General features: G+C 35.8%; 1 protein-coding gene across 2 annotated transcripts in view; it reads right to left on the reverse strand.

The window, feature by feature from the left end:
• Nucleotides 1–25356, reverse strand: part of sp3 (phosphatidylinositide phosphatase spermathreecae) — a 240709-nt gene that overhangs the window by 156671 nt on the left and 58682 nt on the right. The gene's annotated exons all lie outside the window — the stretch shown is intronic.

Here is a 25356-nt window from a genome sequence, read left to right on the forward strand (position 1 = left end):
AGAATGGTGTCCCGGGTTATCCTAGCCACGTGGGCCTTAGCGTTGTTCTGTAACAGGAGGACCCCTTTGCGATTCAGAAGTGCTGACTCCAGAGTTTTGAGTTTTTCTTGAGCATGGCTCAACTGCTGACAGCACACAGTTACATTGATGCTCTGACCAGCTAATAGCAGTTCCCGATGCACGACGCTGCGAGCAGTCCAACAAACACACAGGAGGACCCACTGGTGAAGTACTGGTTTCGGCTATTTTGGAACAGGTTTATGGGATGATAACCAATGATGACAGCACCGTGGAGCTTCGTAGAGGAACCACTTCTCATCACATGTCAACATCCTGTCCAGAAATGGTTCCTTCCTCAGATGAGACAACAAAGAAATACAGGTGTTTGCTCGCGTTGCCTTCTGGCCCGGACTCAAATCATGTGGAACTCATCGACCCAACTTGCAGTGCTTCGCAAGATGATGGAGGTGCTGCCGAACAGTTTCTCCACTCACACTGAATTGTAGTTTCAGTTCCTCACATGTCTGGTCACTGTTCGTCTCAATTACTACCTGAAGATCTTTATTTTGAACATGTGTTGGTCTTGCGGCACCTAGTGCGTCTTCGAGTGTTTCGTAACCGTCCTTAAACTTGTTAAACCACCGCTGCACTATTCGAGTAGTCACGACATCCTCATCAAAGGCCTGGCATATCTTCCGCCCCGCTGAAGCGGTGTTTAACCCCAGTTTGAACTCGTACAGCATACACGCCCTTATGACGGTCTGTCGAGGTCCCATGTTCACTCTGTCCATACGCAAGCTCAGGGTGTAATTGAACTGCCACAACCAGGTAGTATGTTGGATATACCCACACCAACAACTGACCTTCGCCTTATCTTCATTCGCATTCAACTCACGGTATGAGGGCCAATTGAACATAGACCTTCTCAGAAAGTGACATTGGTTACCTTTATATATGCTTGCAATTAACTGCTGTTCTATGTGTAATACTTGATGCACATGGTATTTATTTTCTACATGAATAAGATAACAAATCATGCATATTTATTTACAAGAATCTTCATACTGCATGGTAAATGTTTTTTTTTTCCTACCCTCGTGGAATTCAAAATCATTAACTAATTGTGTCACCTACTGATCAATTACTGAACTTGACCTCTTCTTGACCACCACGTCTCAGAACTTTGTGACAAAATTATCAAGGAATTACTTTTCCATCAATATCGAAAAAGTCTTCATTTGAGAATAACAGAATAGCACGAAATGTACTAAAACTGAATGATGTTTTCTCGCTTACACTACTAGGTAACCTTTATGCAGTTCATTCTTTAGTATTAAATTACCAGAGATCTTTATTTGTTTATAACCAGGCCAGATACTTATCAAAACTCTTGCATCTATCAGATTATACACAAAAATTTGTCTACGCGTTGTACAGTATATACAACATATTCCAATAATAATTCCATTATCATTTTTTTTAAATATATTAATAAAATGTTTTTATTATCTGATAGATATATTGAGTAACTATATATTAATTAAGTCTACAATATAACTAGCGATTAACGAAAAAACGTACAAAGCTGAGACCTATATAATCGATAGATTTGACTGAGCTGAATAAAATGATGTGAATATAAAACCTTATGAGTAGTTTAGGAGAAAATGAAAAAAAAAACTAATTTCTTGGTAAACCTAAAATTTGATGCTATACGTAATCAGGTCACTTACTGAGCTGAAACTGATACTGTAATATCCCGTCATTAAGTTCTTCATTATGATACTGAGATAATGACAATACATAGTAGACTGTAATGATTTATAGCCTAACAACGTAATTAACTTCAAAATTTAATTTTTGTTAAAGGAGAATAGTGCCAAAAAGAGAAGATCAGTTGTTAACTCACATTGCCTGAACATGTTTTATGTTAAATCCTCATGTGTAGGTTTCGAGAAAATCGATATAAACGAACTCTTTTGGCGCTGGAAAGTATGTCGTTTGTTGCCAATAATGATGGACAGTTTTTATTTTGCTGCAAGAGATTGTTGTTTATTTTTGTACTATATTGTACATACAGCAAAATACATAGTTTACTAGCAGATTCTATCCACTGTTGTTGTTTTTTTTTTTCCTAACGGTGACAAAAACATACACCTTTACGCACATACTACTTGTAATCTAAAGGTTAGAAAATGCCGCGTGCAAATGAAAATATTTCCCATGATATCACCTAATTATTTCAATTTTCTATATTGTTTTCATTTCATAATAACAGCAAGTATAAGATGAGTCTCACACAAATGAAAGTGGTCCAATACTAAACTGATACCTATAACCCCATGGAAGTGTGTACTCCCGGGGTGACTGAAGGAGATTTAAGCACACCTATAACCCTGCAATACTTGTATCTGGCATAATGATGACGCTACGAATATCTTGAGCACAATCAGGAATACCTTCCATATCGCGATTCTAAAAAACGTGGGCTTTAATTAAATAAACTCAATTTTTGGTGTTCCATTCGACTTTTATTTATTTTAATTTAGCTACGTTTCAAACGAACTGACAGCGTTCATCGTTAAAATTTTACTGATCTGAGGAATTGTTGTGCAACTACTGTGATAGTTTAATAGTTAAAATTATACATTTCTAATTATGATACAATAGTTACAAATTAGAAACATCTTCAATACCGCGATTTTGAAAAACGCAGGCTTTAATCAAATAAACTCATTTTTTGGTGTTCCATTCACCTTTCATTTATTTTAACTTATTATTCAAACGTACCGACAGGATTCATCGTTAGAGGTTCATAATTTGAGGAACTGTTGTACAACTATTGTAATAGTTTGTTACAATTTTATATTTCTAACTTTAATCACTTTTTTCTAATGCATGTTGCGCTAAAGTTGAATTTTATATATATACGATTAAATCAGCCGGAAAAATCAACATAAAATTTTGTTTGAAAATACGTCCGTTATAAGCAGATCCACTCGTGGATGGAGAAGCAATGGAAATAAAATTACGTGATAATACATGGAGCAAAAGGAAGGTTTGGAATTAAGTGAAATTTGAAATGTTTTATTACAGTAATAACAAACAAGATAATAATAATAATAATAATAATAATAATAATAATAATAATAATAATAATAATAATAATAATAATAATAATAATAATAATAATAATAATAAAACGCTTATATTATAAATTTGAATTAAACCATGAATCAGAACAATATTTGATTAAAATTAGAAATGTAAAATTGTAACAACAGAACTATTCTCATACTTGTACAACAATTCATCAAATTAGTAAAACTCTGACAATGAACGCTGTACGTACGTTTGAAAAGTGCTAAAATAAAATAACACTAATAGAACACAAAAAATGAATTTAACTGCAGATATCTCCGTGAAAACTATGTGTAAATATATAACTCGCGTTTTATTATTACACATTTACGAATTGGGAATGGGTTTGCCAATTCGAATTATTTATTAAAAAAATTATATGGTTTATTCATTATTCTAATTTTTTGTGATGAACAAATTCAATCTATACACATTATAAAAGACATAGAACAACGCGAAACCAATTAGCATCGATGCGTAAAGTATTCCTGTACATGTTAATACGAATAATATTGCTTCTTTCACAATAAACCTTGGTTGTCATTGACTTCAAAGTTTTATTACGTTTATCAGCAGGACAGAATTGCACTGATATTGTGTGTGTTCGAGGAGGAAGTGGAAAAGGAATCAGTCCAGTTTACAACTGAAAGATTTATTATGAGTAGAAAACTTTATATGTGAGCTTCCTTCAAAAATTAAAAAGAAGAAACCCCTATTATATTCACAAAAATAACTATTCACTAAGTTTACTTCATCTTCAGTGTGGTTTGTTCATTGCGATTTCAATGTGAACTTAAAATTACCATTTTTAAATCACTTTTTCCAACGTTATTTAATAGTGATGTTTACAACAAATGAGGACTCCAGTTAGTAGCAACTATTCACACTCTGATCTCACATTTTTCATGTCCTTTATCACGTTATAAAAATTCATTTCAACGACATCAAGAAATGAATGCATAAGTACATTTTTATTCAGCAACATGATTAAATTTTCACAACGTTTTAAGGTATGATAACTAACCATATGTGGTCACGATTCAATATTTACACAGCTGTGCTTTTAATTTATAATTCAAAGGCAAAGAGGAAAGAAAATATGAATAAGGAACGAGAGGGGAATACGGAGGGAAATAGGTCAGTGATACTCTCTCGTAGCCATGGAGACAGTGATTGTATCCCTAAAAATACAGCAGAGGTCACAGCCATTAATGACATTTGACAAACTGAGCAGGCGTTTATGACTCGGCTCCCTGATACGACAATACCCACTGAATCTCTTCCTGACGCTTTCCAATAAATAATCACAATCTTTTACCGCAGCGTGACACAACTTCTAATGACACTGTAAATACGAGTAATCAACGAGATGAGAGTCAATATCGACAGTAATCAAGTGTATCGGTATCTGAAAAGTAGTAACCCAAGAAGTGGCACTTTACTCTCCAATGACTAAGATAATTACCCAGATTCTGTTCAGCACAACTACCACATAGGCCTACGAGTAACCACTTTTAAAATATATAATTATATATTTCCTATATTTATACTTCATTTAGCAAAGGCGATTATCTGCAATACGCTAGTTTCACAACACGAAATACATATCAGTATAAATCAAAAGTACTCGAATAAGTCTACGATACGAAAATTGATCAGAAGAATCGCATCTAACGACACTGAACAAAATATACACCTGGAATTTTCGCCTTCCACGCGAAAGATTTGCATTCAACTCCTGGTAAAAGTTTTTGAAGTTTGGAGCTTAAGTAACATTATAGGCCCATTTCTCCATAATCTCTGTGCTAAATTTCGAACAAAACTAAGATTCCAAACTAACTCTTTAACGAACACACAAATAATAGCTGGATTTTCATCAGATATTGAAGTGTACCTAAGGTGGCTAATGTTAGATGTGTCGCAAGAAACACAGTCCAAACTACATAACCCATGGCATAACATCATCGGCAAAGAGTAATAGTAGACGGAAATGAATTCTCAGTGACAGAAAACAAATTTTAAAGATGAATTCGAGATGGTAGCATCATCGTCTTATGTTATACATAACATTTTCCGCCACACACCAGTGACTGATTTTTGTTTTTGATTAATTGCATTTCCTTTAACAGATTCTTCCTTGGTTTCACCAGCCGAACGCTCGTTAAAATGATAAGTTTATAAGTTTGTGGTCAATTCTGTTTATACGTTTGTTTCATTTATATGTTTGTGGTCAATTTCTTTTGACAATGAAATCTCAAAAATCACACAAGCTCTTTCACTGGTCTATTTCCAGATTTATGTAGACCTGCCAGTTCTTTCAAATTTTAAAAGAAAGTACCGTTATTCTTCTATTCAACAATTTATGGGTCGTTTCGAGCCCATAAGATTTACATCGTCGCTAGGCCGAAGCTAAAGTTCATACCAGCAGAGGAGTTAGGCAACCAGTATAGGAGTTACGTATGGCTGGTGGACGGACGTTGCAGGCGCTTTATGCGGAGTACTCGGGAGGATATGGATTTAAAAGGGGAAAAAACTCCATTTGACACCATTTATCACTTCTCCACAAACTCACACTCACCCCAACATCTATACATTGAAATGCTACGTTTATATGTTTCCCTATAGTAATGCACTTCCTTTGTGAGTCGTCCTGTCCTTCACTTGTGTGTGTAGAGAGATACGGACAGATATAGTGAGGAACTGGGAAGGAAACCCATAGTTATATTCAGTCTTTCAGAAAACATGTGCCGGTGGGGCACTCTAAAACTACGTATTAACAAACCCTACAGCTACTTGTCTTACGCGCAACAAGACGTTTAATTGTCGCTTATCTGTTCAAGGTTGGTAGTTACAAACACAAGGTGCCACCAATCTAAAAAAAAGAATTTAAAAAAAAGGCTTCAGCAAGAGCTTTAGAAGACTTTTAAAGTAGCAATATTAACATGTTTATTTATTTATTTATTGTATTCTGAAACTATTTATCTCCCACTGCCCCTCCAAAAAAAAATGCCTGAAAGAATTATTGGTCATATCAAAATGATGTTTGCTAATTCTGTTAGTTATTAAAATGTTTTGGTTAATTTCCCTCCCCATTAGTTAGTTAATTTCAAATAGTTTCTCTGGCATATTAGAAACAACTAAAAAACGTTTAATGACACCGTCAACTTCTTTCAATTTCTTATGGAAAGCAGAAACTCGGACCTATAGGTCTTCAGTTTTTCATTTAATGTATGTATGAATCCTATCTGATAAACGTGATGATACATAGCCGAATCTGTTACACAAACTTTTTAAAATATATTTAGTGCTCTAATCACTATGTGCTTTATTAGTATATATGGAATCAGTAGCGTCATGTCAGATTTGGCTTGGGGGGGGAGGCAAGACCCCTTGATATAAGTAAAATTTCGCGTTTTTCACTGACTTACTACTATTCTATTGATAAAATCTATATAAATTTCCAACTCAGGGGGGCAAATGCCCCTCCCTGGCCCCCTAAATGATGCCACTGTATGGAACACGTCCAAAGCTATACTACATAACTGATGTGGCTGATACAAAAACTATTTTCATTTAAAAATTATGTTTTCTAACAAGTGCACTCTACAGACAGATTGACAAAACTGGTGTTTTGGAAATTATACAATATAGGCATAAAATGTGATTCAATAATCATTAAACTATTTTGCTAAATTGACGAATGTCGTTTGTAGAAAAATTGTTCAGAGAATTTAGACAACCAGTTTAAGGGTTTATGGTATTTACTAACCCATTATGAAGTATTTAACAGAAAAGTACATCTAATGATTGTTGTTTTAATCCAAATTTGCGGACATCAAATAGTGGCCCAAACGCTCGCATCACATGTTTTAATTGATTTACGTTTTTCACTACATTTTCGATCATTCTTTGCATATAAAAAAGAAAATGGATTTGTTTTGTACTTGAGAATATATTCTTTCGATCTGCATGAGTGACTGTATTCTGTCGCAAGTAAGAATCCCGTATCGCGCATTTATAGTATAAAGAGAAGAAAGGATACTGCATTCTATAAATCTTTCAAGAAGATTTATTGCGCATGTGAGCCATCTCTCTCTACATATATATATATATATATATATATATATATATATATATATATATATATATATATATATATATATATATATATGCTTGAGCGGAAAGGGTAAATCAAGTGTCCTCTGTAATACGTAGCACGAAATCACGTAGGGAATATATAAAGGAGGTTTAAATATGTTTACGTGTTTATAGTAGCGCTATGTGCTAGATGCGGCTTCCTTGGTACGGCATGCGTTTATAGTACAAAAGACAGTCCTAAGAGTTTTTGAGCATATCTGTTACACTGATACAACAAAAAGAAGCATATGGGGTGAAACAGTATCACTGATAATCAACTTGGACGAATGTATTGAAATAAAATAAGAAATGTGAGGGAATGGGCCTCCCTCTTAATAAGACTAATACCTTCAGAAATTAAGAATACTCTTACTATAGATACAACCGGCTAAGCAAATGAGCATACCGCCGTGGAAAAGAATGGAAGCTCGTAGTTCTTACGTATGCCGCAATAGTGCCACAACTAGTAGCACATTCCCGCCATCTACTAATCTGCATACAAACTACTTACGAAACAGCAACAAAGTCGTTCAGAGCAATGATCGTTCAGTTAATGTATTGTAGTAAACCACTGAGTATTTACCTCGTCCACCGAATCAATCCCATCGCGGATAATTATAATTATCATATACACTTTTTGGCTTAGTAGACCTCCCCTAGCAGCTCCCAAAATATCTGTACAGGAATATGATGAAGTTGATAAAGTTCGCAACACTGTTGAAAATGGCATATCTGTGGAAAATATTTAAAATGATTGTCGTTTTCCTTCTCTTTTATAGCATTACAGCGATAGTTTTAGTACCTATAATTACAAGTTCTCGCAATTACATTTAAGCAAACTGAAAACTGCTGTATGTGATATAGAGGCTTCCAAACTTTGGATGTTTGTGATACTATAACATCCTTAGTTTGCAACACTGAATAATAAATGCTTTTTTTTGACATGTTGATTTGAAATATGTAATAATTTTACGTATTTGTCATTTGAAATTTAAAAAAAAAAAAAGCTTCATATTGGGTTGGCAACATCATTTACTCTCTCCTTATAATCACTTTGTGCAAAATTTCGATTCCCCCCCTCCCTTTTTGGTTTCTCCAGTTGGACATTATAAACGGTGCAGCCTGTATAATGTCCAAGACTCTTAACCGCTCCATTTTACAATATTTTTTTTCTTTCATGGTGTTTTGCTAATTAAATGTGTGTTTTGTTTTGAAGTCATATTGAAGAAAGAAAAAAGCTAACTAAACTAAAAGCGCAAATTTCATTTCGAATGACTCTTATCTCATGTTATTATGAATCTTTGGATCAGATCTAAGCTAAAACAGTCTCTCAAACATAAATATACACGCAAACCTGACCAATGCGGTTCTAAAATTAGCACTAGAGTTCTAAAACAATACCAAAAGTGGCACAATGTAACAGAAATAAACAAAAACTAGAACAGACAAATCTACTTACAAAAAGGAAAAAGGAAGAAAAGAAAAGAAAAAAACAAGCTCTATCCTTTAAAAGAGATTGAATTCCGACTGTCACAGCTACTCACGACGTCAAGATACGCTACACTCGAGGTAAAAGCAACTTATATGCTGCGTAAATTTAAAGTTTCTCTTTTTTGCAAAAATCTTACGAGTTTTTCATATCTTTCGTTGAAACTTCTACAAACTTTCAATAAAGTACGGCTGTTGGATGTATCGACTAGCGAATCGATTAACTCTAAGAGCCCGTGACAGACTATCCCCTCGAACTCAGTAAAAAAACACCCGTCACCCAACTAAAGCTTTCTTCTCCTCCTAGTACCTCAAAAAAAACACGCAAATTGAAATGAAGAAGTTTCGAATTCTGAGATACTTTCCAAAACATATCTAATACTTCTTCTTTTCTTTTGTGACTCAAGTTTAACACGTCATTTTTATATCGTTAGGAACGACCAAACTAAAATCTAAATAGAAATTGTTCTCAGTGGTCCAATAGTAAGCACGACCCCGGTCCGTCATTGGATTCCAGGTAGAAGTACATTTTCAATATTGACTCAGAATCGTGAGGTAATGGGAATTAACCTGAACTAAGATGTAGCGAATTCCGGTAGGGAACGTCAGACATAACAGTAGTAGGAATCGATGCACTGATCACACGTCATCCAAGATCTAACTAGTGCTGTCATGTTTTTAACGGACATTGGTATGACCTTACGTTTATTATGAATGAATAAAAGTGATTAGGTTTAAAACATTACACAAAACTATAAAATGTTTGCAAAATCAAGTACCTCTTATTTAAACCTGTATTTATTTACATCTTTGACAGTATTAAAGACATTTTTGCATTGATATTTTCCCCTAGGAAACGAAATTCATCATAGAGATCACCATTTATGTACGCGGCAGATTTAAATACCATGTTATTGACTTTAAAAAAGGCAGCTCCGGATTAAATCAAATCGGGCGACAGTTTAAAAAATTGATCGAATACGGAACCCCTCGCATACAATGAGAAAGTTATACCCAACCAGAAATCAGCCTGCGTGCGTGGGATCTTTGGTTCGATCCCAGCTCCCGCCAAATGAACTTCAGGTGGACACATACCGTGTGCGTGGGTTTTCTCGGGATTCTCCTGTTTCCTCCCACTTTCTTCATTGCATTCATTTCTCATCATCACTGTCTCCTTTAGCTTAATCGGCATATAGTGAGACGGAAAACTGAAAGATTTCATTTCATTTGAAAGTCGGCTGGCCGGCCTTTACCCTCTACAAAGTCACCAACGTAAGTTATGAAGTTTTACTTTGCAATTTAGATGCAATTCGCAGAACAGAAAAGCTATTCGTATCTTAGACATATAGAAAATGAATTTAATTTTCTTGAAATAATTTCAGAATCATTTCATTTATTAGATGAATGGAGTAGTTCTCCTTGCTGGCCTAGTTGCTTGGGTGTATACCTTTAGTGCATGTGGTTTCAGATTAGATTCCTGTTAGGAGAGCACAAAAAAATACTTTCATAATCCGCCACTTTCATTATTTATTCGTCTTCTTTAGTCTAAATGGCATAAACGTTGGACGTTAAGAAAAATGGTGTAAAAGAAATTTACTCTCGACATACTACATTGTTTAACGGACCACTAACTATTTCTTCCTCCTGTTTTCGTAACTTCCATCTACAAGGTCAGGCTTAGAGTCGTGCTATGAATTAGAGTAACACTTTTTATTATTATTATTATTATTATTATTATTATTATTATTATTATTATTATTTATGATGCCATTAGTTCCAGCTTATTGTACACGTAGCAATTGTACAACTTAGATTTTGTTTGTTTATTGAAGTTTAGCATCCCTTTTCAGCACCGCGGCTATGTAAGACGTGGACTTACAGCTTAAGTTGGGTCCGAACCGCCGTAACGTTCAAATTTCAATGATTTCCTACAAGGAATCAGAACCGAACCCATCACCGCACTCACGAAAGGTATGAGGTAGCCAATAGATCAGCGGAGAGGGCGCACAGCTAAATGGTCTGTTGTTGTTGTTGCCGTTTCTAGCAAAAATTGGTATGCTGAGATATCTATTGTCTCTAGCAAAAATCGGTATGCTGAAATATCCATTGTCTAGCAAAAATTGGTATGCTGAGGCATCCATTGCCAAGCAAAAATTGGTATACTGAGATATCCATTGTCTCTTGCAAAATTTAATTTGCTGAGATATCTATTGTCTCTAGCAAAAATTTGTATGCTGAAATATCCATTGTCTCTAGCAAAAATCGGTATGCTGAAATATCCATTGTCTAGGAAAAATTGGTATGCTGAGACAACCATTGCCTAGCAAAAATTGATATGCTGAGATATTCATTGTCTCCTACAAAAATTAATTTGCTGTGATATCTATTGTCTCTAGCAAAAAATGGTATGCTGAGATATCCATTGCGTCTAGCAAAAACTGGCATGCTGAGATATCCAAACTCGCGAGTCCGGCACAGTTGACCCCGAGCTCAATAACTGAGCGCGAACTCGTTTAAGCACGAGCCCTGTACCTAGATAGAAAGTCAAGAGTACGAATGCGCGAACCCCAATGAATTCAGTGGGCTTACCCACAACCCAATATAAACCCCATTGACGAAAATCAGCTGGAGCCGAATGAAAAAACGAACTAACGCTTTCATTTGCCTCTATTTATGAGTTTCTCTTTTATAAGATTTTTGTAATCAGTGAATTATAAAACACAAACTACATTGTTATGGTTTTGTTTGCCAACATAACAGAAATGTAAATTGTTCATTAGATACTGAACTTCAAATTTAATACTTGAAAAATTTCAGTTTTTGAGTTAGACCACTTAGCATTCAAGCGATCCATTTGTTTCAGTCACTGCAGAACTTTCTGACTGGTGTTAAATTAATTTCAAACGAGGCCTGTAAAACCACGTGACACAATTTTTTGACCAAAAACTACAGAAGTTCCATAGCGACTGGATTACGGGGTTGTCAGAAAAAATGCAGATCATGGAGCAAAATAGTACATACGTGGTTTTATAGTGTTGTTTTTCAAATAATAAATATTCTAAGGTTAAATATATTTTTAAGACCGATTGGAACAAATGATCCAGTATAGAAATACGTTTTCCTTGATCCATTCATACTCTGTACAGCACTGCACACAGTTCCAGTGCGTTAAGACGTTCACAACTTATTCACGAAGGTGAAGGACATGCCTACCTATTTTTACTAGCCTACCAACTCATAAATATTGCATCCGTTATAATTATTATATTGAAATTTCTCTGTTAAACGACGGAGAGGTTAGCGTGCCCATCTTGTACTAAGCGAGTCAAAGATTAGATTCTGGAATCAGCCATACTCTCTGAGATATATTAGGAATAATTCAGTCTTATGTAATGGTTGATCTGATATCTTGAACGGAGTTACGGGAAGTGTCTTCTTTCTCTCCGTTTTCCGAATTTTGTATGAGAGAGCAACAATGCTTAACAATTCATCTGTATAAACTGAATTTGGTACATTTGAAACAATAATTAAGCCCGCAAACAGACTAGTGGACTAGAAAACAGCTGCGCAGTTCTCACACGCCTATTTTGATTAGGATTAGAAGTCAGATATCTGGGTTTCCGGCATCTTTGAATATACTAGCCTGTCACGTATGAGGAATGACGTCCGAGGAAAGAGGAGGAAGAAAGCGGCCTGGGACCTGTATGTTAGGTACCATCCCGGCATTTGCCTAGTGTGAATAAGAAAACCCAGGAAAACCTCACTCAGGATAGTTGGCCTGAAAAAGATTTTACATTTTTTCGACCGAGTGTCCCCACCGTGTCTATTTTGACATACGAATCTAAAATGTGGACAAAATTCACGATCCCCAAACTACACAACGAAGCGTGGAGAGATGTATGCTACGAATCACCCGCAAAGATAAGAAAAGCATAAAAAGGGGCAGAAAAAAATTACAGGAGTGACGGATACTATCATGAAAATAAAGGCATTGACCTGTCAGTTGGCCGGACTTATTGTAAAAAGACATGACGACTAATTAAAAAAAAAAAAAAACTTGATCGCGTATCAAGAAAAAAGATCAGATCCTAAGCGTCCCTATAAGGTGGTATGATGAAATCATTAAAACTTAATAATAATAATAATAATAATAATAATAATAATAATAATAATAATAATAATAATAATAATAATAATAATAATAGATAAAACTTCGAAAAAAAGGTAAAATTAGTTGACAGTTAAAAGAGCAGTGAAGTTCTTTACTATGCCAAATTGCTTATTTTACAACGAACATATGTATAAAATGCACAAATATGTGACGTTTGTAAACCACTTTCTTCAGAAAGGCATGAGTTTGACAAATACGAGATAATGTTATTTACATCAAACAGCGCTTCTGGGGTGCATTACTCCAGAGCGAGCCTTCTTGCATGCTTCTTCCCATTGCGTGATATATTTCTTATCGTAAAAAGACACGCGAATTCTAGTTTTCTTTTTTATTCTGTTTGACATCACGAAAAGAAACAATCGTGTGCGAACTTAGAACGCATTGAAACTTGTATGTTTACTTCATTCACCAAAACAAAACAATGCCCTGGAGTTAACCAGAAAATCTTGGTATAAAGAGGTTATGAATTAATTTCAAAATACACTTTCGAAACAAATTTTATGTAGCCTTGATAAGAGATCGTGTTCTCCGTTCTCTACTACAAATAAATACAAGTAGTTAATATTCTTGACTTTTTGGTGCCGGAGTACCGGTTTCGAGTATCAGTGCGAGTAAATATAGTTCGAACTGCACGATAAGTTGCAGGCTTACGTCCTACAAAGTCCTGTGCTAAAGAGAAGCATTAATTCTCATTAAAAAAAAAAAGGTCGTTAACGTAAGTTCTTACAGTGTTTCATTATATACAAATGACAAAGTTACGTGTGGTCAACCTCAACTTTACTGTTTCTAATACTAACCAGTTATATTAGTTCTAATATGGGAAAAGTTTTAGGTGCAAATAAATGACATGAGATTTAGTAATTAATTTCGTTTCTCCCTAACTTTGGTATAATGCATTAAATACAGGGGTATACCCCGGGGAGATGGGGCCCGGCCTCCCCAAATGGAGATCGTGCGTAAGGATTTTTTTAAAACATGTTCACTAAAACAAAAATGGCCAATGCTAATAATACAAAATATAGAAATGACCATTCTTTATATAGACAGAATCTATCTATTAAAATGCTACAATACCAAGATAAGCGCCTTAGCTCCAACTTCTAACTTATGATTTCAAACTTTCGATTTACGGTTATTATTTGTGATTTCAAGTTCAACACAGACAAATAATATTTTTAAGTATGTGTACTTTAAGTGAGTTATTTAAATAGATCTTTTTTATAAAGTTTATTCTTTAATATTATTGTTCAAAACCTTTGTATTTTAATAAGTCGTCTCCAAAATCAATGCAAATCAATTGTGCAGCCATCTTTGGAGTTCTTTTAAACTATACTACGCTTTCTACACAGCGCGTCATTCACATATGAGCATTAATCACCCTGTTATTCTCCACATTTCTACATGTTTCTTTACAAACACAAGTGAAAGACGTGATAAAAATTGGCAAGAGATACCATAGAGGGGAATTTTTTTTTTTCATTACTTTTTCAATATCTCGCACCGTTCGCAAGATTTGAGCCTACTTACGGTTGGAGTTTTTAATTCATGTATGATCAGTGTTTTCTTTCTACTTGCATGCAGTATGTAATAAGCAAATACATTACACACACAATTAATTATAATGTCAGTGATATATGGTGTTCATTGGGCAAAACACTAAAAACAATATTCAACTTAGACTGGAGAAATGGTCATCCTTCGTCTTTCATTATCATTTGACCATGAAACAAACGCCTGAGAGATATGTAACCCTCTATACAATAATGTGGTGTTGGAATGTATAATGTGTAGAATATGATGCTTTAGTTTTTTTTCCTAATTTCAGCACTTCAAGTGCACCGGTAAAAATATAATAAAGAAATAATGGCCATGATTTTTTAAATATTCAATTAGAACTGGACAATCTACATAAAATTTGCAATCAATCAGTGAAAACGTTATCTTTCTAGAGCCTGTAGTTTCCGAGATCTTATTGTCGAAAGGATAGGCCAGAAATACATAAACGCCCACAAACGTATAGTTTTAAAAGAACTCCATAGATGGCAACACAATTCATCTGCATTGATTTTGGACAAGGCTTATTAAAATACAAAGGCTTTGAACAATAATTTAGAAAAGAAACTTTATGAAAAACGGGTCTATTTAAATAATTTATTTAAAGTACAAATACTTTAAAATATTTGTCTTTGTTTAACGTGAAATCACAAATAACCGTAAATCAAAGATTTGAAATCCAAAGTCATAGTTTGGCGCTCAAGCGCTTTTGTTGCTATTGTAGCATTATAATAGATAGACTTGCTGAACCTACGCTCTCTACACAGCGCATCATTCTCATACGAGCATGAATCTCCTTGCCATTCCTCACATCTGTAAATGTACCTTTACAGACAAAAGTTAAAGACATCGTGATGAAAATCGTTAAAGAATACTATAAAGGAGAGGTTTTTTCGATTATTTTTTTCCATATCTCGCACCGTTTGCAAGATTTGACCCTACTTCAAGTTGAAGTTTCTACTTCATGTATGATCAGTGTTTTAATTCTTCTTGCATGCAGTATATAATAAGCAAATACATTACATACACAATTAATTACAATGTCAGTGAAATATGGTGTTTATTGGGCAAAACACTCCAAACAATAAAGATTCATCTTAGACTGGAGAAATTTTTATCCTTACTTTTCCATTATTATTTGTCCACGAAACAAACGCCTGAGACATATACAACCCCTATATAAAACAATGTGTGTATTCCTTTATTTTTTTTTTTTTTTTTTAATTTCAGCACTTCCAGTGTACCCGTAAAAGTGTAATAAAGAAATAATGGCAATGTTTTTAAAATATTCAATTAGAACTGGACAATCTATGCCAAATTTGAAATCGATCAGTGAAAACGTCATCCTTCTAGGGCGTGTAGTTTCCGAGATATCATTGTCGAAAGGATTGTCCACAAACATATAGTTTAAAAGAACTCCAAAGATGGCAGCACAATTCATTTGCTTTGATTTTGGAGAAGGCTTATTAAAATACAAAGGCTTTGAACAATAATCTTAAAACATAAACTTTATAGAAAAAGATGTATTTAAATAATAATTTACTTAAAGTATACATACTTCAAAATATTGTCTTTGTTAAACGTGAAATCACAAATAACCGTAAGTCAAAGATTTGAAATCCAAAGTTAGAGGTTGGAAATCAGGCGTTTTTATAGCTTTTTTTTTTTTTTTTTTTTTTTTTTTTTTAGCATTTTAATAGATAGACTAGCTGAACCTGCGCTCTCTACACAGTACATTATTCGCATATGAGCATGAATCTCCTTGCCATTCCTCACAACATCTTTTTACATGTCCCTTCACAGACAAGAGTTAAAGACGTCGTGATTTTAAAAAAATTGTAAAGGATACTATAAAAGGGAGATTTTTTATCTTGTAACTCTTTAAAAAAACTAAAGTATATCCTGCGAGTTCTGCATTCCAACACGACTTAATTGTATATAGGAGTTGTTTATCTCTCAGGCGTTTGTTTCATGGCCAAATGATAATGGAAAACGAAAGATAATAATTTCTTCAGTCTTAGATGAATTTTTATTGTTTGGAGTGTTTTGCTTAATAAACACCGTATATCACTGACGTTATAATTAATTGTTTGTGTAATGTATTTATTACATACTGCATGCTTAAGAAAGTAAACACCGGTCGTACATGAATTAAAAACTCCAACCGGAAGTAGCTCAAATCTTGCAACTTCACTTGTGTCTGCAAAGGGATATGTACAGATGTTGTGAGGAATGACAAGGAGATTCACGCTCATAGGTGAATGATGCGCTGTGTAGAGAGCGCAGCTTCAGCTAGTCTATATATTAAAATGTTTAGTTTATATGTTTGTCTCCAATCCTTTAGACAATGAGATCTCGAAAACCACAAGTGCTAGAAACGTCACGTGTTCACTGATCGATTCCAAATTTTGTGTAAGATTGTCCAGTTCTCATTCAAATTTTCAAAAACCATGACGTTATTGTTCTATTCAACATTTTAGGGGCCGTTTTGAGCCCGTAAGATTGACATTGCAGGCCGAATTTGCGGTGTTACGCAACCAGTAGACAAGTTGCGTATTGTGGGTTGACGGACATTGCAGATGCTTTGGTTAAATCTGACTGGCAAAACCTATTTCATGCTGGCAACTTGAAAGGCCTCAAGAGACGCAATGAGGCGTATTCAGACGGATATGGATTTATTAGAAAAAATATTTCCACCGTGTTACTTCTACAAATTTGCTACAAACTCACTTCAACATCTATACATAGCACTTCACTTCCTTTGTGAGTCTTCTATCCTTTACTTGTGTGAGTAACGAGACAGCACAGTGGGAAGGAGATTCATGATCATAACTGAACGATGCGCTGAGTAGACAGCGCAGATTCAGCTAGTAAGGTTTAAATGAACATAAAACCGCAAATCTGAATTTGTAAAAATTGTTCCTTTTTTCTTCTTAGAAGCGGAATTGTCGAAAACGCTGCAATACACATTTACTCATTTTTGATCATGAGTTTATACGTATATCGAACTTCACGCCTCTAACAACGAAATACATTAAGCATTTTTTGCATAAAAATCGAAATTTTAATACTGAACATTTTTCCCTTCAGGAGCCGAAATTTTGAAAAGGCTGAAACACGTTTTCGATTAATTTCAATTAGGAGTTAATATACCAGACTTCTTACCTTTAACTTTAACGAATACTCACATTCAAAATTTCTGTATAAAGAATCTGAAATTTGAATGTTATAGAAATGGATCCCTTTTCCCATTAGAAGTGGGAGTGTCGAAACATTTTCTCTTATTTTTAATTCAGAGTTTAAAAACCAAATTCCACACTTCAAGCTTGAGTAATCCTCAGATCTGTCTGTTCCACAATCAAGAGTCGAAATTTAATTGATAGAAATTGACCTCTTTTACTTATTTAGGAGCGAAATTTTCTTAAAAAAAAAAAAAACTGAAAAATATTCAATTATTTTCAATAGGAAGCTTATATGCCAAGTTTTATCTTTCTAATGTGACATACTTCGCACTTGGAAAAAAAGATCTGAACACCCTTTAACCTCTCTTAGGGTACATATTTTAGAAATCCTTTCTTATCAGTTCTTTTCATGGCAAGGGACTTTTCTGTCCAAATTTTATGTTTCTAGCTATAGTAGTATGGTCTTTATGTTGACTAGTGAATCACTTTTGGTTGGCAAGAGTGCTTCATAGGTTATTGTGACAAAGTTTAGTATTTTATTTCAGTACACCGATGTGAGGTGAATTGCAGGTGAGACAGATAAGAAAGAAGTAACGTTATTTTCAGTTTTCTTTAGTTATACAGTGTTGAATTACTGATGAAATTTGGTAAGAAGTGATAAATTAAACTTCCTGACGTACCGTCATGCAATATTTTTTGGCCAGCCTGATGGCTCACGTTTGACTGAATGATGAAATGGCCAGCGCATCGGTTTCCAGGTGACATTATTTCTGGTTTTCTGATCAGAGTTTGCTACCTTTTAATCCAGGTAACTCTCCAACTGTCTCATAGCGCTAACTTCTACCAAACTGCCAATGCCCAATTATGTGGCTTCGAGTGAACTCCGTCAGTTTTTCACAGCCACGTTCGCGCTTCGTGCTACCACTTGATGTACTGTTATGCTCACATACGCTAGTGTCATCATCGTCCACGTCCGTTCGCTTCGCTTGATGTTTCAACGAAATCCTACGGGCGTCTGTTTACTTATATCAAAATACTGTAGTTTTCTGTAGTATCGAACTGAATTATTTGGCGTAGGGCGGTAGCGCTTTCCTATTCAAATCACTCACTTTGCACTATTACTTCCATAATCTTACACAATACGAATTAAAACAACAAACGCGAAATAAACTGACATTTATTGCACCTCTTTTTTGACAATCCTGACGAAAAAAAGTCTCGAGTCTACCATGTAAAGAAGTCCGTAACTGCACATGGCACTGCCTAAGGTCTTCTCTCTAAAAAAGAGGTCGAGATTTCGGAAGTGGTAGTCCCCATGACAGATATTGGGAGAACACGGCAGGTGAGGAAGAATGTCATAGTACAAATCATGGAGAACTTCACTGTCCTTTGCGCGAAAGCATTGTTGTGATACTTAAGGATACTATGTCTTGATCACTGCTGGATACTTGAGGAATAGTTTGCTGTGCCTTTCATGGGGTTCAGCAGTTCATCGATCTGTATGGATGGTTTCACCTCGTCAGAGGACATGATAGATCACTCCCATCACAAACTATTATACCAGCAACAACACCTTCTGTGGGTGGTCGTGACTTAGATTATGATCCAACCATTTTGCCCTGACTGTCTACAACTTTCAAAGCAGACTCATTTCTCACCTCAAGTGACAATCCGATGCAGGAAACTCTCCTGGTTATCCCTTATACTCAGAGAACTGTAAACATGCAGACGGTGACATTTGTTGACTGGTTTTAACTCATGTCCCACTCATTAAGTCCAATTACTTCAGTGGTACAGTCTATGGCTAACTCGTCTGCAATGACACGAACGCTTTTCCGAGGGTCTGCTTTCACGGCGTTCTTCAGAAGTTAATTCCAACATTATGTTGGACATTGTCCATAGGGCTCATTTTGTACTGCTGTGTCACTGGAACGAAATTTGACGAACCAACGGCGCATGGTGCGTTCATTAGTCATTTCTGCAGAAGCGTACAATTAAAGCTTCTTATCGCTTGCTCTGCAGAAGGTTCAAGTTTAAGCCTGGTAAAGAAAAATCACTCGCAACTGTGTATTCACCATTGTGAACTTCCATACGACCTTGTTTCAACAACGTCCTGTTATTTGCTTGATCCTTTTTGCGGTGCATGTACTGAGTTTGTGACGTTAGATGCGTATTATTAGTTCATCCCTATGTTGTGCTGTTCAAGTGAGTTTCCCACCAGACGTCAAAGAGAATATTTCATCCGCACCAACCTATTATTAAAATCTGGAGAGTACAGTGTCCCCTAACGTAGAAAGTGTTACAAAATAGAGTGATCAGAATTTTGCTCATGATACTTAAAGCTCGTTACGCTGGCGATTTCTCAGCATACATTTGAGCTAAGAAAATCTAGTAAAATTATCATACAGGATTATACAAAAAAAAAATCTATTCCGAAGCCCTATTTCTAGCTTTCAACGATTTTTCCAAAATGACTCAACGACCATTTGAAAGGTAGATTTCTATGTTTTGCATAGTTGTAAGTAGGGTGCCCTGGATGTGTTCGTACCCCTCAACGCTCAATAATTTCTTTACACTCGGAATGACAATACCTCAGCTAAAGGCGTTACGCGCTCTAGAGTGCAAAAGCCGGTTCGCTTGTCAAGGTGGAGCATGCTTTTCGAAGGCAATTCAACAATTGTCGGCCTTATTCCAAGAATACTTGACAGTTTAAAGACAGCAAATACATAATAATAGCAATCAACTTAGTGGATCGTAATAAGGTGCCATGCGTTTCAGGGCAAATCTCTTCTTACCTTGATACTGATCGTGCTGAAAGTGATGGACGACACATTGAACAGCAATACGACAGGAAATTAAGCATGATTATCAGTAAAATATTTGTAACTTCGCTGGAAATTTGAAGTAGGACATTTGCTAATAAAATATAGTTTCATGTAACTGGTTCATTATTTTTGAATAATTCTGTTTTTATTATTATTACTATTATTTATTTATTTATTTAGCAGTAGTAGTAGAAAACGAAGAAGAAAATGGCGGTTTTTTGAGGTAACACCTCATATTTAACAGATTTGAAAATTAACTCAACATAAATTGAGTAACTGCCAGCTTTTCTCGTTATTACTACCAATTTTGACTCTTCCGTTATTCTTACAATACTTTAAGGGTAACAAAATTACTTTAAAATATGCTACTCACACATATCCTTAGCCGCTAGAGAAAAAAAACTGATCGGTAATTACTTTCTGTCCCGTTTTAAGTTTTACTGACAGAGGAATATCATCTCCAGCGAGAGCTTACAAGTGAAATAAAGGAATCGATCGACTGAAATAAAGACATTTGAATCTGGATACGAAGAGGGGAAAAGTGAGAAATGAGAAGGAGAAAAAACTCATACAATTAAAACGGGATTATACGATTGACAATACCTTTCATATTTCAGACATTGCCATCTCTCTCTCTCTGTCTCTTTATGTAACAACCCACGCGAAAATGTGGTGACGTCAATCCAGCTGAAGTTTCAAAAGCATCCCGCGGATGAGTATACACAGACGGGGTTTCAAAGGGAGGGGCAATTCAACAAATATTTTTCTTTCTTTTTTTTCTCAAAAATTAACATTTCCACTCAATAAACAACTGTAATGTATGTGTGTGTGTATATATAAACAACGTTTACTTAAAATCAACTCAATGGTTAGCTATCTTTGTATGTATGTGGAAACGACATCGCAGGATCCTCTCTACTCTACCCACGCAAACATTTTCACTGCATGGAAACGAATAAGAGAATTTAAATGTTAATTTTAAATTTAAAATAACATCTACATATATGAGAATTGCAACTCTGTATTGTTGACTTGCAGCAATAAGTAGTTTGTCTCCCGTGTATCAGAACAAACAAACAAATCATTTCAAGTGACTTTATGAAGCACTTTTTATGTCAGTGCATTTGAGTATGACGTAGTCACAACAGTTCTTGAAAATCACCAAATACACCACGAGCCTTACCCACTAAAAACGGCGATAAGGTTAGCTACGAAGCAAGGTTTGAGGCTGTTTCGCCTAGGAAACTTGTCGTGAAAGCGATGTCTTGTCTTGTATCCCATCACGAAAACTATCTCGTCTTGTAGGCAACATTATTCGGCAATATAAAATGTAGACGGCACCACTCTTTTACAAACGAACTAGGCCTTTTTTCTCCCTCGCTGGGTTACACGAGTATTTAAATGAAAAAGAGGCACACAGATTTGACCTAGTGTTGCAATGAGACGCTTCAGAAGAGAGGGACGCAATTACTCGAAAAGTGTTGTGACAATGGATGAATCACATATTCCATTATTCAACACAGTAATAAAAAGGCAGTCGATGCAGTGGAAACAGATTCACCACCAAAAAAAAAAAAAAAAAAAGTCAGGTGGCATCCAATGAGAAGGTGCTGTATGGTATTTTCTGGAATTCCCAGGGAGTGATATTGTCTCACTGTTCCGAAACATCATACAATCACATGCGAACATTTTCGTACACTTTTGGATACAGAATTTCAGCCAAAATTCACTGAGACACGACCGCAAATGGTAAATAGCAATTTCATCTTCAACATGGATAATACACAGTCACTCCATGCTAATGCTGAGAAACACATACAGGTTAGTTTCCTATATTTCTTGTTCTTGGAAATTAGAACGACAAGACACGTACTTTTGCTATGCACTTCGTAACTGAACCACCAAACAGCAGTAAGAATACAATAGTAGAAAGTAAAACCAGATCGGAAGCTTGGTTGTGATGTTGATTTCCACAACTTTATTGAATCCTGTATGGACTCGTATTTACAGGAAGTAGTGAAGACTTTCTTAACTACAGAAGGATTAGGGGACTCATTATGTACTGGTCTGCGCAAAATTTGCGAGTCGTAATGCAAAAAAAAAAAAAAAAAAAATGCAACCAGCAATTACATTTACTATGACAAATTTTGCGTGTCACTGACGCAAACCGCAATCGCATGAGAACCTAACTATATATCGTACATACGTTTTACAGTTGATACAGTTCTGATTCTCGGTCGAAACCTGAGTCAATCTGATTCAAAAAGTAAGATGTTAGAAAACTTGAGGAAAAGCGGTAAAGAACAATGGGGTAAAGATTAATACTAAAAAGATGATAAAAGTAGTCACTAAATCAAGAACAAAACTATTTTAATGATAGGAGATATGTGGTATTGTTTGTTAAAATTGGAAATGTGAAAAGAAAAAAATGAAATGAAATCTCTAAGTTTTACGTCCCACGGTTATGCCGGTTAGGCTAAAGGAGACGGTGATTATGAGAAATGAATGGAATGGTGGAATGAAGAAAGAGGGAGGAAACGGGAGAACCCCGAGAAAACCCACGCACACGGTGTTTGCCCACCACAAAGTTAACTTGGCGGAAGCAGGGTTTGAACCCGGGACCCCATTCACCAGAGGTGAACGCTTTACCACTGAGCCACCGCGGCCCCCGAAATGTGAGAAGAAATTAACAGTAACGGTAAGAGGAAGATTTCAGACAAACAAGTAAAAAATCACGTTGTGAATCGCTGAATACAGAGTTTTAAAAAATACTAATAAAATAGTTCCTGGGGAATATCGTACAGCACAGGGGGAAAAAACGAATAATGCTGGAAGAGCACACTGAATCTGCGAACGCTCATGGTTAAAACGGGAGGTAAGGAAGGAAGTAAAGTTAAGGGCTGAAAGCTCGTGATTCTGTTCAAGAAACAAAAACTCCACATCATATGTCACAAAAGGACGACGACATTTTTGGGCATGGATTTGCGATACCTCATCTTGATTCAGAAATTATATACAGGGGTGACAAAAAAATCTAAAACACTTCATACAGGACACGTAAGTTTGGCCCTCCACTGTGTTTCGGTTGCCGATCGTATTTGTTTTCAATATGTCATGTGGACCTTCCTCTTCCGTCAGCAGTAACCAGTTCACCTGTGAGTGTCGTGGTGTGAAAGTGGTGCGGTAAAATGGGCGACCTGACAGACTTCCAAAGACGCATGATCGTTGGTACCCGTCTGGTTGAAGCTTCAGTGGCAACAGTGGCGAACATTGTGGGGGAATCGAAAGGCACTGTGTCCAATGTCACAAGGGCATACACAATTCATGGGCAAACGACGTCTGCAAAGCACAACAGTGGTTGAAAGACAATCCTGTCAGATAGGGACCGGAAGGCATTAACACGGATTGTAGCAGCCACAAAGAAGACCACTGCAATGAAAATTACGTCTGAACAAAATTCCGGCCTACAGAATCCGGTTTCATCGAAAACAGTGCGACGGGAATTTCATAAAATGAAAATTCATGGCAGGGCCGCTATCGCCAAACCCCTGGTCATAGCAATAAATGCGAAGAGGCGTATCCAGTGGTGCAAGAACCACAAGGAATGGACTCATGAGCAGTGGAAATACGTAATGTGGTCCGATGAATCGACCTTCACTTTATTTCCAACAACCGGTCGTGTTTACGTATGGAAAATGCTGTCGCTGGCCTATGATACAGACTGTCGGCTCCCAACTGTAAAGCATGGGGTGGTTCTGTTACAGTATGGGTAGTGATATCGTGGTTTTCTGCAGGTCCTATCATAGCCCTGCATGGAATGATGAATGCTAAGGCGTATGAGGCCATTTTGGAGGACCAGGTTCTACCCATGGTCCAAATATTGTTCCCTAATGGTGATGGCATCTACCAAGGTGATTTGGCACCCTGTCACGCTGCAAAAACTGTGAAATCATGGTTTGAGGAGCATGACCAGGAGCTATCACACCTCCCCTGGGTCCCACAATCACCAGATCTGAACATCATTAAGCTATTGTGGTCTGAATTAGAAAAGCGTATTCGGTCTCATTACCCTCCAAATCATCCCTTAAGGAACTGCAGCATGTTTTGGAGGAACAATGGTACAAAATTTCACACACCACGATTCAGGAGCTGTATATGACCATTCCACATCGGATCCAAGCTGTTTTGGACGTAAAAGGAGGCCACACACCATACTAGGTATGATTTTCACACTTTTGCAAGTTTTAGATTTTTTTGTCCTACCCCTGTGTATATATATATATATATATATATATATATATATATATATATATATATGGCAAATGGCCGACAAATAATATTCATTAATAAGAAAAATGATCAAAAATAAAACTGAAATTCAATGAAATAATAAAATAATACAACAAAAGTTTAAAAAATGAACTAGGGGTCGCAAAAAAATGACTAAAAGAATAGGAATAACAATAAAATTATGCGTAATAAAATTAACGAAAAGCCTCAGAAAACGGCTTTTTTATCCGGCGAATAAATTTAAGAATAGTCACAAAACAGTATTATCACCCAAATGCTTATTAATATTATTAGGCAGTCCTAAACGTCCTCTTCAGGTCTAACATAAGACTCCCGAGCATTCCCCACGAGGGTGCCAAATCATCAGTGGGAGGATACATTCTTCATAATATGCACAGTTAACTGCCACATATTAAATTGGAGGAAAAATGAAGAATTAGCTGTATCAAACAGAAAACCCAAGATAAAGTGTTAGATATAATTGGGGAGAAAAGAACAATATTGGAGATAAGAAGAAGAAATGTAACTACTACGAATATTGAGAAGAAATTGTATTTTACAGCAAGTT

Source organism: Thermobia domestica, chromosome 12 (genome assembly GCF_964235325.1).
Source record: "Thermobia domestica chromosome 12, izTheDome1.hap1.1, whole genome shotgun sequence".
NCBI lineage: Eukaryota > Metazoa > Arthropoda > Insecta > Zygentoma > Lepismatidae > Thermobia > Thermobia domestica.